The 17988-nt window shown below is 40.0% G+C and overlaps 1 long non-coding RNA gene across 1 annotated transcript; it reads left to right on the top strand.

Annotated features, from left to right (window-relative positions):
• Positions 1-147: 147 nt before the first annotated feature.
• LOC147832662 (uncharacterized) lies at positions 148-5030 on the top strand. Its single transcript, XR_015517224.1, has 2 exons — positions 148-1944; positions 2134-5030. It is a non-coding gene; the product is annotated as an uncharacterized LOC147832662 (long non-coding RNA).
• The last annotated feature ends 12958 nt before the right edge of the window (positions 5031-17988 follow it).

Raw genomic sequence — 17988 nt, 5'->3', positions numbered from 1 at the left:
GAGTGGCTGGGCACACGGCAAGGAGTTAGTCCTCTGTGAGCTCACTTCTGCCTACCGGTTCTTTGTTTACTGGTAAGACAGACGTGAGTGTGGCGAGCTGGAATGGAACAGTATAGTCTGTGTTTTCTAAGCTCCCCTCTGGTGTCGTTGCATGTAGGGTGAGGCCACTAATTGGCCCAAGAGTTCAAAGTCATGGAGCTCGTAGCTGACCAATCGTCCCAGTAGGTAGTCTTTGGGGATGTTTATGTCAGTTGCCATGCAGCTATTACACAAGACATATACTGTTCATGAGGACAGTTTAATTTAGGGTATGGCTTCCAGGTTGAGGCCCAGTTTTATGCCTTCTGTTGTTGGTTGGAAGAAACCTAATGTATGGTTTAGAGTTCGGCCTTTCGTATGGAGAGCCATATAGAGCACCTGTTTGTGTAGGCTGGCACCACAGAGTCTTGTTTGATGATGACAGAGCAGGCCTCTGGCATGGTCTGGCCTGAGTGGGGCTTCTTGAGGGTGACAGCCACCGTTGTTGGCTGTGAGAAGTGTGGGTGCCTATCACCGGTCGTTAAAGGTGTCTATATATATGCCTGAAGATGTATCAGGCTATTAGCTCTGATGTAAACATCGTGCGGCGGGGCCGTGAGAGTTAGGACTGGATGGGTCAACCATCCGCCGTTCCGATTCAAGTTCAATGTGCAAATGCTGTTGGCAGTTGTCATGTGTGAGAGTTCAGCATTTGGACAGTAGTGTGTATGCTTGTTAGTTGAACACAGGTCTGGGGGTGTGTTCAGGCTGAGTGTCGCATAGTGCGAGGCTGATGGCTGCTGGGTTGTCTGCTCACAGTGCAAGTACAGTGTCATTCACAGTCCGGTTATTCAACATTAAGCCCTTTGAGGCCTGGGGCAGCAAGCGTTGGGGTTGCTAGCTGGTTTGAAGGCTGCAGAGTAGCGACCTTGACCCCGTCTATGTTGTTGAGTTCGGGTTCTCGCGGGTTCCAGCAGTTTCCCGCGACCTTGGTGACCTGACAGTCTGTTGGGATTGACCTGACGGCTGTGAGAGAGTTCTCGCACTTGGGCCCAGATTTTAAAGGGGTTCAAAGTTCGAAAGAGGTTCAAACATATCCAGCGGATCTTTACCATTCAGCAGCAGGTATGTGCCCATTGGCGACGGGTACACGGGGTGCACTGCAGTCATGGGGACAGTCGTTACTTGAATGGGAGCGATGTATGTGAGTTGAACCTCAGTTTGGCTGTATGATTTGCACCATCAGCCTGCCTGGTTGGCATTTAAGTGTTCGTTTTAGTCTCTGAGCTCTTGCTTTGAGTTACTCAAACAGGAAAGATGACATTAATGTGAGGTCTGCTCCCGTGCTGACGCGCGTTTTTCATCTTTCTTTCATCTCCACGGTTACAGCCAAGTAGCGCGTTGTTGCCACGCCATTTTGTTCAGGTTCCCCAAGAGTTGAAGTGCAGGGGCCTGAGCAGTTGTTTGTACGCAGGTGTGGCTGGTTGGTGGGCTGTGGCTCGGGAGGTAAACAGACAACCAGACCAGTGTTTCCTGGTACCTGAGGTTGCAAGCATGGTGGCACTGGCTGCTTCTTGGGGGGAAGCGTGATGCTGCAGTTAGATACACAGTCTTTAGCTTGTGTTGGACTCGCAGTACTCTGTGGGGATGGAGCAGAAAGCAGGTGTTCAGGGGGGGTAAATGGTTTTGGACCCCCCTCTAGTCATAAGGAGTCTGGCTTGACTTCCTGTAGGGCCCCTTCAAGCTTTTTAGCAGTTCTGCTGCTCATGACGCCACTGTGCCGTTGTTTGGTGTCAGGTTTTCACCTTTGACTTTCTCTGGCGTGTAACTAGCTGGATGCTGGTTGCTTGAGCTCCTAGCTACTGCAGGTTGTTCATTCCTTGGTTGCTGTTAGGCTCCTTTTGGGCTGCTTGTGGAGAGTGGCTTGTCCAAGTGTGTCTCTGAGCATCCTGTCTGTTGTTGGGACATGCGCCTTCCTGGCGGTGCTGTCCTCTGCTGGCGGAGAAAGGCTTTAACTCACTCTTGGAAGTCTTGCGGCTGGGAAACAGTAACGTGCCTTTTAAAGTCAGCTCCGGATGAGATTCTGAGACAGGGTAGCTCGTAGGTGTTTGATAGGCTTTCAAAGCAGTCTTTGTTTTGAACAGATTTTATGAGCTAAACTTTGCCGCTGTTGGGTGGTCAGGGCGTGGGGGCAGGGCATTGCCCGTGTGCGGACTCACCACAGAAAGCAGGCTTTAGAGAGAGAGAGGATCTGGAAGGTGAACTCCTCCGTCCGTGGCTCATTTCCTGTCTCGAAGTAGGGTTGGTGTAGTCGACTGCAGTATGCTTGTGAGGTCTCTTGGCTGTTCTGAGACCCATGGCGACAATCAGTCCTTACTCTGACACGGGGTCAGGTAAAACACTCTAGTAAGAGCTCTTGCATCGGCTCGTAATCTGCTTTGATGGCACGGCGCTGTTGATTCAGGAAACTTCTTGCCTCACGGCTCGAAGTAATTCTTAGCAGATACAGTTTGTCACAGAGAGTGGCACTTGGCCTCTGTGTAAAAGTGTAAAATTCAATGTCTTAAAATTAGGAGTGCGTGTCGTCGCCTTCAGCAAGGTTTGGGGTGAAAGTTGGCATTTCCCTGGCCAGCTGGTTCAAAGTTTTTGGCTGACAGATGGTGTCTGTCGTGGGGGACCCCATTGGAGGGAGTCCTGGCCCTGTGTTGCTGATGGGCGTTGCTGGAATGCTGGCTGGCGGGGCAGTATGAGTTGGATTCACCCCCCTCTGCTGGTCTATCCAGTCTTGGCTTTTGGGGCTGACTGTGGCACTTCCCCTTTCAGGTAGTCACATGGGTTGTAGGAATGTGACATTTCTGGGTGAACTCTGGTAGGTTCATGCTTAAAAGTCTCTTTGTTGGGTTCCGTGTTGGAATTTTGCTCGGGCCCTCAGCCGTTGACTTTAGAGGCTTTGACCCGAGCTTCACTGTCTTTAGTTCTGCTCTTTACAATAGTGTTTCAGCTTGTAGCTTTACACTCAGTTCATCTTTGGCTTTCTCCTCTCATCGCTCCTTGTGTGCGTTGTCCGCTTGTAGCTCCATCGGGGCGCGTGTAGTCCGTCCATTTGCTCCAGAAGTTCGGCGTCCTTTTCCCTCGTCGTCTTGCAGGCGCCCTGGGCTCGATGCTCCAGCTGGTTGAGACCCTTTCCTATGGGTCTGGCCGGTGCAAGGGTGAGGTGTGTCAGGGCCCTGGAGAGTTGAGTCTGGGCTTGGCTGTCATGGCTCCGGGCTAGGTCGTTCGCCCTCAGCGGATTAATGCAGACGTCCAGCTGTTCTCTGCTTGGCCGCTGCAGCTCCATGGCGTCGTTGGGCAGGAGGTTGTGGGTTAAGCACTTAACCAGGCCTCCAGTTGGTCCCAGTGAGCAGCGGGCTGGGCGCACTTGACATGCTGGTCTGTTGGGTGAGACAGAGATCACAAGGGAGAGAGAGAGAGACCCACATGGCCAAATCGAGTGGATGTTAGCATTGTGCTATATTATTAGTCTGACAGGGTTGTCAGCTAGGGGGTATGTGCCGGCTAGACGTTGGTCCTTCTAAGGATCCACTGGGGGCCGGACAATTCGGATGTCGAATTTGGGTGACTAAATAACAGTTGATATCTACGTACTGGCCTCAAGGCTTTTAGTCATGCGCCAGGCTGTGCAAATTATCAATCAATTATTTAAATCACCCTGGTGGTTCTCAATAGCGTGGTCTCTGAGCAGGTCAAAGTAAATAAAAATAATTAAGTAAATAAAAATAACAGTAACCCCAAAAAACAAAAATGAATAATACTAACGATAAGTTAGACAAAAAGGCACCTCGCTCGGATGAACGAGTGTACAGGGAAAGAAAAATGAAAGAAAATACTAATATGGATATCAGTAAATATGAATAGAAATAAAACTGAAAGACAGACAAGGATGAGAAACGAGGGAGAGAGAGAGACAGAGAGAGAGAGAGAATAGCAAAACCTATGGGCATGTCTAAAATGTTCGTTTTATAGTCCTGTAGTGGGCTAGGTTTAGACTAGGTTTTACATGCTATTTACACTTGGTGGTGAGTGAAAGGCATTCAGATGAAGGTCGCAAGAGCGTGCTATCTGGTCAGACTTTCCCCAACTCCTACTGCAGTCGCTACCAGATCACTTGCCTATAATGTAACTCGGTTGTTAGCTCACACAGCGTAGGCTTTTAGCACAATACGTAGCACTCAAGGAAGTCACTGACCGCCTGGCATGATTCAAAATTGGGTTTTGCCTGATGATTCCGGTGCCGCACTAGGCCTGTAGAATGAGGTGGCCAATCTCACTCAGGCGGGCACGTGTGTGGAATCATGACAGGGTAATTAACCAAGATTGATCGTATGCCAGTGGGCACGGACAGTGCTTCTTGGAGTACGATTGCTGATGCCACTGTGATCCACACAAGCCGGAGCGACAAAACGCCAAGGTATCTAACGCATCCTTCAGCAGGGGTCAGTTATGTCAGACAGATGAACCCAATCTTTTGATCTGCAACCTGAATAACCTGTACACTTAACCACACAAGCAGAGGATTCGGGTCCGGATACGGGCAGTACTATGGATCTACTATTCTGGGCGAGCCAGTTGGAGTAGGAATCTTAGTATGCTGTAGTATCTGATGGATAGAGAAGGTTATCACCCTGTGATGGAGGGAGGCTAAAGGAAAATTAAATCGGCATAAAAGAATCTAAAAGATTAATCATAATAATCCCCTATAGGTAAAAGCAGTACAGGATGGCTTAGAAAAGTAGAAAGAGTGCCTTAGTATTCAGGGGCATCTACAAACATTAATGTGTTAGCCCAGCATGTTTTGATCAGATGTGGGATCTATAGATTGATAGCTCTGACTTTAGCTTCAGACTAATACTTGCCCTTATATAGTAATACTTTCCCTATAACCTAAGAGGTGAGGGAATAAATAAGGCATGAGGAAAAGATGGAGTACAAAAAAAAAATCAAAAGGGAAGAAAAATTATGCCTATTAATGATAATAATAGAGAGATTAAAGGCTATTCCCCAAATAGCAAAACCAACAAATTTAAAATTAAACATGACCTAAGTTTAGAATAGATTATTGGGAACTTGATTAAAAATCAAGTAATAACAAAATAAACTGGACAACGGTATTAAAATGAAAAAGACAGAAGGCAGAAAATTAATAAAAAGATTGAAAGTAACAAAATAATTCATAATACCAAAATAAATAAAAACAGACCAATAATCTATACTCAGGTAACTAAACTATTGTTTGGATAAAATGATAACAGGAAAAATAAAATGCTTAATCGAAATTAAAACAAATTAACTCCAAACTGTTTGACCATTTCAGACCGCTTGAGACACAATAGTGGGCGGAACTGATGTGAGGAGAGCAGAAGGAGACAGGGGGAGATGTTTCTGAGTTGCACTTCACATTCGGTTAGCCTTGTGCTAAAGTTTGTTAAGTTACAAAATGTGAAGGGTTGGTTTGCTTAAGCATTAGCTGGCGTTAGCCGCTAGCAAGTTGTTACGAGTTACGCTTCGCATCCGGTTAGCCTTGTGCTAACAGTTTGGTAATATTAAGACGCGAAGGGTTAGTTTACTTTAAGGCTAGTCGTTAGAAGCTAGCGAGTGGTTTTGTCCTGTGAAGTAAACCGCGTCACCAACTCTGCCTCCTGAAAGGCGGATCTTATGCTTTGGGGTGGTGACTACGTCATTCACGCATGCGTGCGCGCGCACGAGTTACGTGGACGAGGAGTCAATGAGCGCTCGAAGAGCCGATTTATGAATGGGAGGAGTTCTCATTCATAACTTGGTATGCGGCTGACTTCACGAAGGCAAAGCGCGAACCACTAAGATTCGCACAAGCGGTCATTATATATCATGTTGCCGTAACATTGATAATAATATTCGACCATTACAATTAGACAAACAAACATAAAATGCGAGACGTCTCTCGAGGCGGTGCACGTTTGTACACAGATTTGGTCCGGACGAACATAACTGAAATATGGGAATTCACATCCATATCAGATTTTGGTACCATTTAAAAACACGCTTATGGTTCTGAGAATTCCTTTCGTCAGAAAGCGGTTAACAGGCAAGCTTGCAGCTCCCGAAATACATTAATTTAGAACCGTCCAGCAGTTCTGAAATTAATTTCGCACGGCGGCGAAGCAAATAGGTTAAACGTTAGGCAGCTACTCTAACAGTTTGAAACCACGGGAGAAATAGTCTAGAGGTTTTCTAGCTATAAAGGCCTTTTAAACGGACAGGTTTGGGGTTTCCAAACTGTCTTACAAGCGCTGAGAGAGGTGTCTTTTCCTCCGACAGGCACACTAATATATTTAAATGATTTGCAGAACGTGCGTCTCAGCAAAATCGATTCAAAATATATATGAACTGCAGTTTAAATTGTTACACTCTACACGGGCAGCTCTCTGCTGTGTTTAGTGAACAGAAGGGCTAGAGGAGGATTTTCGTCCTCCCAGTTTCTAAGAAAAGGAAATGCTTCTCGCGGTCCTTTTTTTTTCTTCTATAGCGCTTAATAAATCACCATGAATTGAAAAGTTTGTTTCACAGAAAATGTTTGGAAAACTGCCCGCATTCTCCACCAATATATGTAGCATGAAATTAGCTCATTTTATGAATATTAATAATTAAAAATAACGGTTTATTCTCAATTATTAATATTCCGGCTTAAGCTTCAGTCAGTTTGGTCAAACAAACATGATTGTAAACAATCATGCTCGCGCGACCAAGCGGATTCCCAGATTATGAATATTAATTATAAACAATAACGAATCATTATTAATCATTAATATTCCGGATCAATTTATTGTTAATTTGACCAAACAAACACAAGCAGAGCCGCCGCTCTTCCGAGCGGACAAATCTATTCATTTAGAAAAAGGGAATTTAATTGCTACTTCTTGTGAAGTAGATTAATCATTCAAAAGTATTAAACAACTTATAATCGCTAGGCAGGGGAATCTGTATTTCAGTGACATTTTCTCGTGAGGCAAACAATACAATTCATTTGATTATAATGGAATTTATTGACTAGTCAGACGTAACGAACAAACAAACGCACAAACATACATTAAACACAAAACAAAGGTAAACCACGTGGAGATATCGGGTCTATAGAACGTGTAACAGCAAAGAGAAATAGTAAAGCTAGAAAATATAGATTTCAGATTAAAGAGTGACAAAACTTTCAGTTCCACACGCACCATTAAGGACCACCAAGGTTATATAAAAAAAACACCTTTTTGATAAAAAGGGGCACAGCTTAATCGCATAACTAAAATCACCTGGTTTTTCATGTCTGGAGGTCTCTTTTATGCGTCTCTCTTCCGTCGTGATGAAAACTACTCTTGATGTCCTTTGATGCGTGGAGTTTGTAATGCAGTTCGGACGAACACGATCGCAAACTTTAAACTGAATTTACTTTGCCGGAAAATAAAGAAAACGTGGCGGGAAAAAAGTCCATGCGGCTTAGGAAGCCACGTGTGGCCCGAAGGCCACCGACAATGATGTTCTTCTTTTGGGACGTTCTCTTTCTGCCCAGATGTTTGGGAGGGCAGAATGAGTTATACCTGCGGGTCACGTGACGACCCGTTCAGCATTCTGACCAATGATTTCAGGGGAAAGTTTGCGCGCGAACCTTCCTTTGTCTCTGGGCTGCGCGTATGCAAATTTGAGCGTCCGCCTAAAGCATGCGGACAGGCATTTAATACAGGGCTTTAAAGAATAAAGCAATGCGAGTTATGGTCTCGATCTATGCATCATGCGTTGTAAAATGTCGAGGGCATTCTATTGACACCAAACACTCTACAAGTACATCACATTAAAGGTACATGAACATAGTTCCCATATCCTTACATCATTGATGCTTTTAAAAAGGCCTGAAAGTACGAATGTGTATAGTCTATATCAGGGATTGTACACATTACAAAAGTTAAATGAAATTAAACAAGAGATTTGGGTTCTAAATGTCTTTGTTTAATTTTGAGGAATGTCTTGTCTGTGAGCAGAACGCTGGTTAACGAGGGTTTTTTTTCTTTCTTATCTTATCGGTCATGTTCTTTTGAAGTAGGCAGAGAGTGGTTCTGTAAAGTCTCCCAGACTTGTTAACATGTCACCACGGATTACTAAGCCAGACTTTTCGTCGCCAAGTGATTTTATTGTCCTGGCAATTCACCCAGATTGTTTTCTGGAATGTTAAATGGAATGTTTATTTCCAGAATGCAGGTTACAATATGTTACACTAATTGTTTTTACAAATTTAATTGGACTGAACATATAACTTTAGTTAAAAATTAAGCTGTCCCAAAAAAAGACACAAGAATTGTGTTAATTCAGCTAATTTTAAATAACTAGTTTGAAAAAAGAGCAAAGCTATTTTTGAGTGTACATTTAATAAAATAATGCTTTTGGTTTGATACTTTGCAGATGATTCTGTCCGCATGTTTAGAATCACCAGCACCAATGCAAAGACATTCATTCATTTCAAGTGAGCGAGACAAAAAAAAGCGAGCGCAGTGTGCAAGGGGGGAGGGGATGATTGATGTCTGGGGTCAGACCATAATCTCTCGCTGTGTCTCTCTTTTATAGGCCGCTGAGGACACGACCTTATGTCAGAGGACTCTTTCTTCCCACCCTCTACACCCCAGTGAAGATCCAGCCGTATCAGCTGCTGTTTGTACAAATATCAGCAAAACGCTGGAGCGGTAACACTAAACCTCTTCCCCGGCCGTTCCTCTGAGTTGAACTTAAGTGTCTGAAACAGACAATTGTTTGAGCTTGTAGCATTTTTCCCTACAAACTGCAGCCATTAATGTCTGAATGCCAGGATTTGCACGCAATAAGGTCTGGGTTAATACAGCTGAACTCCTGAATTTTTTATAGACTGTTATCAGGGAGCAGCTGTTTTCTAGTTGAGGAGCATTAGACATCTGCTGCACAATCATTCTACTGATCAACAACAGCTTTTTAGTGTATTTGTGCATAAAAATTAAACAACAACATTGTGCTTTTGTGAAGTGTGCCTCACACAGGTGAGTGGACTTGACAAACCACCTGTGGATACACTCTTCTCATTCATTCATTCATTTTCCTTCGGCTTAGTCTCTTTATTGACCAGGGGTCGCCACAGCATATGTTTTTATGCAGCAGATTCCCTTCCAGCCACTGGGAAACACCCATACACTCTAGCATTCACACACATACACTACGGCCAATTTAGCTTATTCAATTCACCTATAGCGGCGACGCACAGTGCTGTCGCCTCACAGAAAGAAGGCCGCTGGTTCGAGCCTCGGCTGGGTCAGTTGGCGTTTCTGTGTGGAGTTTGCATGTTCTCACCGCGTTCGCTTGGGTTTCCTCCGGGTGCTCCGGTTTCCCCCACAGTCCAAAGACATGCGGTACAGGTGAATTGGGTAGGCTAAATTGTCTGTAGTGTATGAGTGTGAACGAGTGTGTATGGATGTTTCCCAGAAATGGGACATGGGAAGGGCATCCGCTGTGTAAAACATGTGCTGGTTAACCTCAGAGAGCAGTGCACTCTGACAATTTATCAAGGATGTACCGCTGGATTGCGTCTCACTATAGTTGTTAAACATGATATTTAATTAATCTTGCCTCTATCTAACGACTCTTCTGTCTTTTAAATCTATCAGGTAATGCGTCACTCCTTTAATCTTTCGCTATCACGCTTGAATTTAGTAATTTTAGTAAAAACCTCAGATCCTGTTGGTTGTGCACCTTTTTTACCAACCAAGTTTGTGGACGGCATTATAACGACTCAGAAAAAAGGATTGACAGGTGGTAATTTGTGTGTAACTTATCTTTATTTATTTATGATTTGGCTATGGGTAAATCAAAAACCATGCGGGTAAGGTAGTTGAAACGGTAGGCTACAAATAATTGATTTAATTAACTATTCATTAATAATTAATTCCCCGCCGCCTACGACGACGATGCCATCGTCCATCTTGATGTTTCACACTAGACATCGTACAATGCCAAATTGGATGACATCGCCCAACCCTAAGCCCAACAGACAAAGGAGACATCCAAAACATGCAGTGCTGGTGGTCCTCCAAAAACATGGTTGAGAAACACTGTGGTAAATTACTAAATTTTAAAAACATTAAATGTCTTTAAATTAATTGAGTCAGAGAGCAGTTATGTTTACAATTCTGAGAATTTTTGCAACGTCAAGCTGAAATGTTGCAATGCTGAGGAAAAGTACAGTTGACAGAGATAAAGTCAGAACTGCAAAGAAAAAAGTCACAATTCATGGAAATAAAGTCATAACTGCTATAAGATTAAAACTCAGATATGTGAAAAAGGTGAATTTGAGAACAAGCCTTTAGTCTCAAAATTCAGATTTTGAGATATAAACTACATTCCCTCACAAAAATGAACAGAATTACAAGAAATTAAGGAAGCTTTTTTAAAAATTAATTTTGCGTATTTTGCTGGTTATTCTTTGTTGTTTTTCTGCTTGGTAATAGTACTTATAAATCTGAAGTAATAATTCGGCTTGGGCGATGTCTAATGTAAAACATCGCGATGACATCATTGTCGTAGGCAGCGATGAATTACTTCTTCATGAATAATTAATTAATTCATAATGAATTAATTACTTATAGCCTACCGTTTCATCTACCTGAGCCGCATGGTCTTTGTTTTACCCATAAGTAATCAAATCATAAATAAGAAAAGATAAGTTACACAAATTACCACCTGTCAATCACTTTTTCTATGAGACTCTGGCATGAATAGTAATCTGTGTCATTATAATGGCGCCGTCAAACTTGGTTGGTATAAAAGGTGCACAACCAACAGGTTTGGTTTTCACTAAAATTGCAAAGTACAAGCGTGAAAGCGAAAGAATGAAGCAGTGTTCTGACGCTGTGACATGTTATCTGATAGATTTAAAAGAAGAGAACAAAAGAGTCGTTAGATAGAGACAAGATTAATTAAATATCACGTTTAACAACTATAATAAGACGCGAGCCAGCGGTACATCCTTGATGAACTGTCCGACGTGCACTCTGGGGTTTTGTGCTCAAAGACATAATACTGACTGCTGGAGCGCATGCCAGAGTGTGTGTGTGTGGTCACATGATGTGCACTTTCAGCGGTATAGTGTGGATGGAGAGCTGTTCAGAAATTCTACGTAAAACACAGTGTGGATGTGGATCGTTTTCATTCTAAAATGACGCTTTAAAATGTATTAGTGTAAAAGGGCTTGAGAGGATCGCAATGCCGGCTCAGCATTGTGATGTCTATTCACTATCAGTGATGGATGATGACATCATCTATCGACTCAACAATAATAATAATAATAATAATAAAGAAGAATTGCGAGATGTAAAACTACAAGCATCACAAGTTGTAATTTTCAGATTAAAATTCCAGAAATGGCAGAAATGTGAGATATAAACTCAAAATTGCAAGAAAAACTCAAATAAATAAAATTAAGATTTTGAGAGGAACAATTCACAGTGCTTCCCCACAAAATTGTAGCTTTATTTTAGCAACAATAACTTTAAAAGCATACAAATTATAAACGCTGCATTGGCAACTCATTCATTTTACTCCGGCTTAGTCCCTTATTTCTGTTGTAATTCAGTTTTTTTTTTGTCCAAAAATGAAAATGTACATTTTTTTACAATCAGATAGAAAAATACATTTAACAGATATTACCCCATATATATTCCCTATCCCCCCACCCCATTATACGCGCATCAGGAAACACAGAATAACTGTAGATTAGACCAAGCTGTAAGATAATTTACATTAAGTTCGACATCCGTAGCATCAGATGAGGGTTAAGTGTCCAAGATTTCTTTGATGTTGCATATATAGATTATAGAAAGAATACAGTATTTCCAATAGTGAATGTAACCAGTGCTTAACTGAGAGATCATGAGGAGGTTTCCAACTTTGTACCAACATTTTCTTTGTAGCAGTTGAAGCAGCTAACCAAAATTTACAGACCTTTGCATTTAAGGGAAATGGAGAGTTATCATTCAATAGTAACAATACAGGATCTTTGGGGAAACAAATTTTTGTAACTTTAAATAAAATGTCAGACACTGAATCTCAAAGTTTTTGCACCTCCAGACATTCCCACATCATATGTAAAAAGGTATCTGGATTAGTCTCTTATTTCCACAGCGGAATTAACTGCTAACTATTCCAGCATATGTTTTATGCAGCGGATGCCATTCCAGCCACAACCCAGCACTAGGACTCTCACATTCACACTCACACACATACACTACGTCCAATTTAGTTTACTCAATAAACCTTAAGTGCATATGTTTGGACTGTGGGGGGAAACCGGAGCACCTGCTGGACGAATCCCACAGCAACACAAGGAGAACATGCACACTCCACACAGAAATGACAACTGGCCCAGCCGGGACTCAAACTAGTGACCTTCTTCCTTTAAGGCGACAGTGCTAACCACTGAGCCATCATGCTGGCATTGGCAACTAAATGAAATAAATATATTCATGTTGGGCAACACAGTGACTCAACACTGTGTAAAACATATGCTAGATAAGTTGGTGGTTCATTCCGCTGTGGCAACCCCTGATTAATAAAGGGACAAAGCCAAAAGAAAATTAATGTATGATCAAGTTGAAGTACAACAAACAACTGAAATAAAAATCACTGTTAAAGCAATAAAAAAATATGCAAATGAACACTCATATAAAAATACTAGAATATAAATGATACTACTAAATAAAGTGACAAGAAGACAAGGTACTATTCACTACTAATTTACTACCCACACAACCCACAAAACCTGCTTCCTTTCCTTAGAGGTTTGCGCAAGGTAATGTTCCAGGATTTCCCGGTTTGTCCAGTGGGAACATGATGTGTTTCTTTCACACATCCTTTAAAACCCGCACCTGTTTGAGCTTGTAGTAAAACACACAGACACACACCCTTCCATCTCACCTCACCCACTTATTGATATTTAATTTTGAGTCTCTTTATAGCTATCAAAGCATACCCTATCTAATCTGCAGAGAACCATCAACCGACTTGGATACATTACTACTGAATTGTATTATAAATGCACAATAAATAGCAGGTGTGTGCTGTGCTCGTATAGTGTGTGCAACAGATATCATGCAATGATGTATGCACAAATAATCAGCTGTTTTCGTTTCTGTCAGTTTTGCCTTTACTTAAAGAATTAATAAATCATTACAGCAATGTTTTTTTTTTGTCTGATATTTTTATGTTTTGTGTCAGGTAGGTGTGAAATTTTAGTATAATGTACATCTAAGACGGTTCTTTCTGCAGAATAAACCCTTCGGTCTTATACAACACTGCTCCGCTTTGTGTCTGGCTGTAAATAAACCTGTCAGGCTTTATTCTGTGACAACAACCTCCTGGATGTGCTTTATCCCTTACTAATCAGGGTATGAGATGACTTTTATATTCATTCATTTATTCATTTTCTTTTCGCCTTTAATAATCTTTGGACTTGTGGGGGAAACCAGGCGAACATGGGGAGAACATGCAAACTCCACACAGAAATGGCAACTGACCCAACCGAGACTCGAACCAGCAACCTTTTTGCTTTGAAGCAACATCGCTACCAACTGCGCTACCGCGTATGAAATGGTCATACCATCCAGCCCTACTATGGATATGATGGAAAACCTGCCAAAACCAGCTATGTCTAGCTGAAACCAGGTTGGTCAAGCTGGTTTTAGCTGGTCATTTCACAGCTAAGACTAAGCTGTAAGTGGTTGAAACCAGACTGGAAATGGCCAAAACCCCTCTAAAACCAAGCTGGTCAACGAGCTATAACCAACCAATCCAGGCTTAGGCTGGTTTAAGCTGTTTTTTTCAGTAGGAATGTTGATTGAAATGCATTTACTTTCCATTTGTAGTGAAAAAAAAATAAAAAATAAAATAAAGCAAATCTGTTTGAACTTTATTGACACTCTATAAGCACTCTATTCCTGCTCTCCCTGTTTTTGTATTGTCCACATAAACCAACATGAGTTATCAAAAAAATAGGCTTGTACAATCAAAAGGACTGATGATATAACGTTTTTGTGTTGTGTAACGCCTCAAATGATTTATAATATGTGGGTTTTCACCTTTATACGCTCTTTGTCTGTGTCTAACTCAACACAAATGTGTGACTGAACCGGGTATGCAGAGTTCATGGGTTTGACATTTGACATAAACAGGTGTTGGACAGAGACGGTGAGGACGCAGATTTAAAGAAAGAGGTGAAAAGTCAAACCCCTTTTAAAACAGAACTCAGATCACGAAATCAAGACAAAGTCCAAGCCGTAAACACAAAACGCAGGCCACTAATACCAGAAAGGCTTGTTCGGTGTGTTTGAAAGATTGTGGTTAGCATTAAAAATCTTTTGAAGAGTGATAACTTTTTTTTTTTTGCTACATGAGATTTTAGGTCCTGCATTTTTGTCAGATAGATAGATAGATAGATAGATAGATAGATAGATAGATAGATAGATAGATAGATAGATAGATAGATAGATAGATAGATAGATAGATAGATAGATAGATAGATAGATAGATAGATAGATAGATAGATAGATAGATAGATAGATAGATAGATAGATAGATAGATAGATAGATAGATAGAAACATTGACAAACAGATAGATAGATAGATAGATAGATAGATAGATAGATAGATAGATAGATAGATAGATAGATAGATAGATAGATAGATAGATAGATAGATAGATAGATAGATAGATAGATAGATAGATAGATAGATAGGATACATTGACAAACAGATAGATAGATAGATAGATAGATAGATAGATAGATAGATAGATAGATAGATAGATAGATAGATAGATAGATAGATAGATAGATAGATAGATAGATAGATAGATAGATAGATAGATAGATAGATAGATAGATAGGATACATTGACAGACAGATAGATAGATAGATAGATAGATAGATAGATAGATAGATAGATAGATAGATAGATAGATAGATAGATAGATAGATAGATAGATAGATAGATAGATAGATAGATAGATAGATAGATAGATAGATTGATTGATTGATTGATTGACTGATTGATTGGATACATTGACAAACAGACAGCTAGATAGCTAGATAGCTAGATAGCTAGATAGATAGATAGATAGATAGATAGATAGATAGATAGGATACATTGACAAACAGATAGATAGATAGATAGATAGATAGATAGATAGATAGATAGATAGATAGATAGATAGATAGATAGATAGATAGATAGATAGATAGATAGATAGATAGATAGATAGATAGATTGATTGATTGATTGATTGATTGATTGATTGATTGATTGATTGATTGATTGATTGGATACATTGACAAACAGACAGCTAGATAGCTAGATAGATAGATAGATAGATAGATAGATAGATAGATAGATAGATAGATAGATAGATAGATTGGATACATTGACAGACAGACAGACAGACAGACAGATAGATAGATAGATAGATAGATAGATAGATAGATAGATAGATAGATAGATAGATAGATAGATAGATAGATAGATAGATAGATAGATAGATAGATAGATAGATAGGATACATTGACAGATAGATAGATAGATAGATAGATAGATAGATAGACAGACAGACAGACAGACAGACAGACAGACAGACAGACAGACAGACAGACAGACAGACAGACAGATAGATAGATAGATAGATAGATAGATAGATAGATAGATAGATAGAAGCAGATTTTGATTTAAAACATTGTCTGAAAAGAAGAATAAAACCCTTCAAACCCATCGCACAATGTAGAATTGTAAGCCAGCAATATAAAGTGATAATCAATTAAAAAGGCACTTACGATTCGTGGTAGATCGACGCTAATTGTAAACAGCTGACTTTAGAGCAGGAGACGGTTGACTCTGCGCGGGAAAAGACAATTTCATTCATGTATATAATCTATTTACCTCACGTTCTTGCTAAAAACTTGTACGTCCAACATTATGCAATACATTCCATAAAGTAAATTCAGCAAGTAACTTATGTGACTACCCAATGATTATCAATAACCATGTTATCATCAAAACAACATTAATTAATGGTAAGCCTACTTTTTGTCAGAGAAAACGAGGTTCACTTCAATCAAGCCTCTCTCTTTTACACACACTGCCCTCTAATGGACACGCACATGAAAAACAGCTTATTACCCATTCACAGCTGTACGAGTACACACACACACACACACACACACACACACACACACACACACACACACACACACATACACACACACACATACACAGACAAACACAAGGCCTGCAGAAGCGCAAACACAGACACAAAGCAGGACTGCTGTGTTAACAGTAACCGTGGCGATACAGCCACACTGAGAAGACGACTAGTGTAGTGTACATTAATTATATCTTGAATCAAGGAATAGACGTATACATATAAGGAAAAAGAATAAATTATAAAGGAATAAATCAAGCATAATGTGTGAGGATGTGTGAATAGGTTAGCTGTTACTACTGTAATGTATATGAAGTAGCCTATATAGAGTCCATTTACGCATATAACAACAATTTTCTTTTTATAATGATAATTTATAAATTATCTACTAAGTTACAAAAGTTATTTTGAAGATTATATACATCAAATAACCTGACCTGCAGCCTAATGAAAGAAGTATAAAATACAAATATTGGTGAAATAATGTTTCCTTTTAACATTTAGCTATATAAAAAATTGAACAACATATACGCCTAAAACATTCTGAACTTCTAATTAAATACAATGATTGATTGTTTAATTTCTTTAAAGTACAAAACCTTTGCAAACTTAAGGATATTAGAAATTGATTTTAAATTAACCTATAATGAATTAATTGTTATGCTTAAATGGCATTTTAAAATATACTTAGTGTAAACATGCCTGACTAAGGAATTATATAGACCGGCCTATTTAATGTAGCCTATTAATAAGCCTATAATCAGTCAATATGCTTTATTTATTATTATTATTATTATTATTATTATTATTATTATTAATAGGCCTAATAATAATAATAATAATAATGGGTGTCACAATGGTGCAGTGGGTAGCTCGATCACCTCACTGCTAAATAAGTTGGTGGTTCATTCCGCTGTGGCGACCTCTGATTAATAAAGGGACTAAGCAAAAAAGAAAAGGAATGAATTAAAAAATAATAATAATAATTATAACAAAAACGTGTACCTTAAATTGCATGGGTATATTTTAGCAAAGCCAAAAAATATGGGTCGAAATGATTGATTTGTTGATTATCGATTAATTAATTGATTGTTTTTTTAGATATATGCTATGAAGATACTGTAAATAAAATCAAAACTCTATTTTTGATTAGTAGGCTTCATGTGTAACTTAATAAACATGTTTAGATAGCCTATGTTTATTTATATGAACCCTCAGATTTCAGATTTTCAAATAGTCTTATCTCACACAAATATTGTCCTAACAAAGTAGCCTGTTCATCAATGGAAAGCTTATTTATTTAGCTTTAAGACGATGATTTATCCTATAAATCTCAAATAAAAATATATGAAATTATTTTAGCCTACAAATATCAATACATAAAAGAAAATTCAACATATTCTAATGTATGAAACATGCATTTGGCTGCAGACACTTTTTTGTATTGCTTTCAAACCAAACCTCTTTCAACCAGTGGATGGGTATGGGATGTCCTCCTCGTTAATATAGTCAAACAAACCCGTGTGTGTGTGTGTGTGTGTGTGTGTGTGTGTGTGTGTGTGCGTGCGTGCGTGTGTGTGTGTCTGTCTCTTCTGTGTGTGTGTGTGTGTGTGTGTGTGTGTGTGTGTGTGTGTGTGTGTGTGTGTGTGTGTGTGTGTGTGTGTGTGTGTGTGTGTGTGTGTCAGCTCTCT

Source organism: Danio rerio, chromosome 19, assembly GCF_052040795.2.
Source record: "Danio rerio strain M-AB ecotype USA chromosome 19, GRCz13ab, whole genome shotgun sequence".
NCBI classification, from domain to species: domain Eukaryota; kingdom Metazoa; phylum Chordata; class Actinopteri; order Cypriniformes; family Danionidae; genus Danio; species Danio rerio.
The sequence above is the reverse complement of the archived record's forward strand: the minus strand, read 5'-3'. Positions and strand labels throughout refer to the sequence as shown.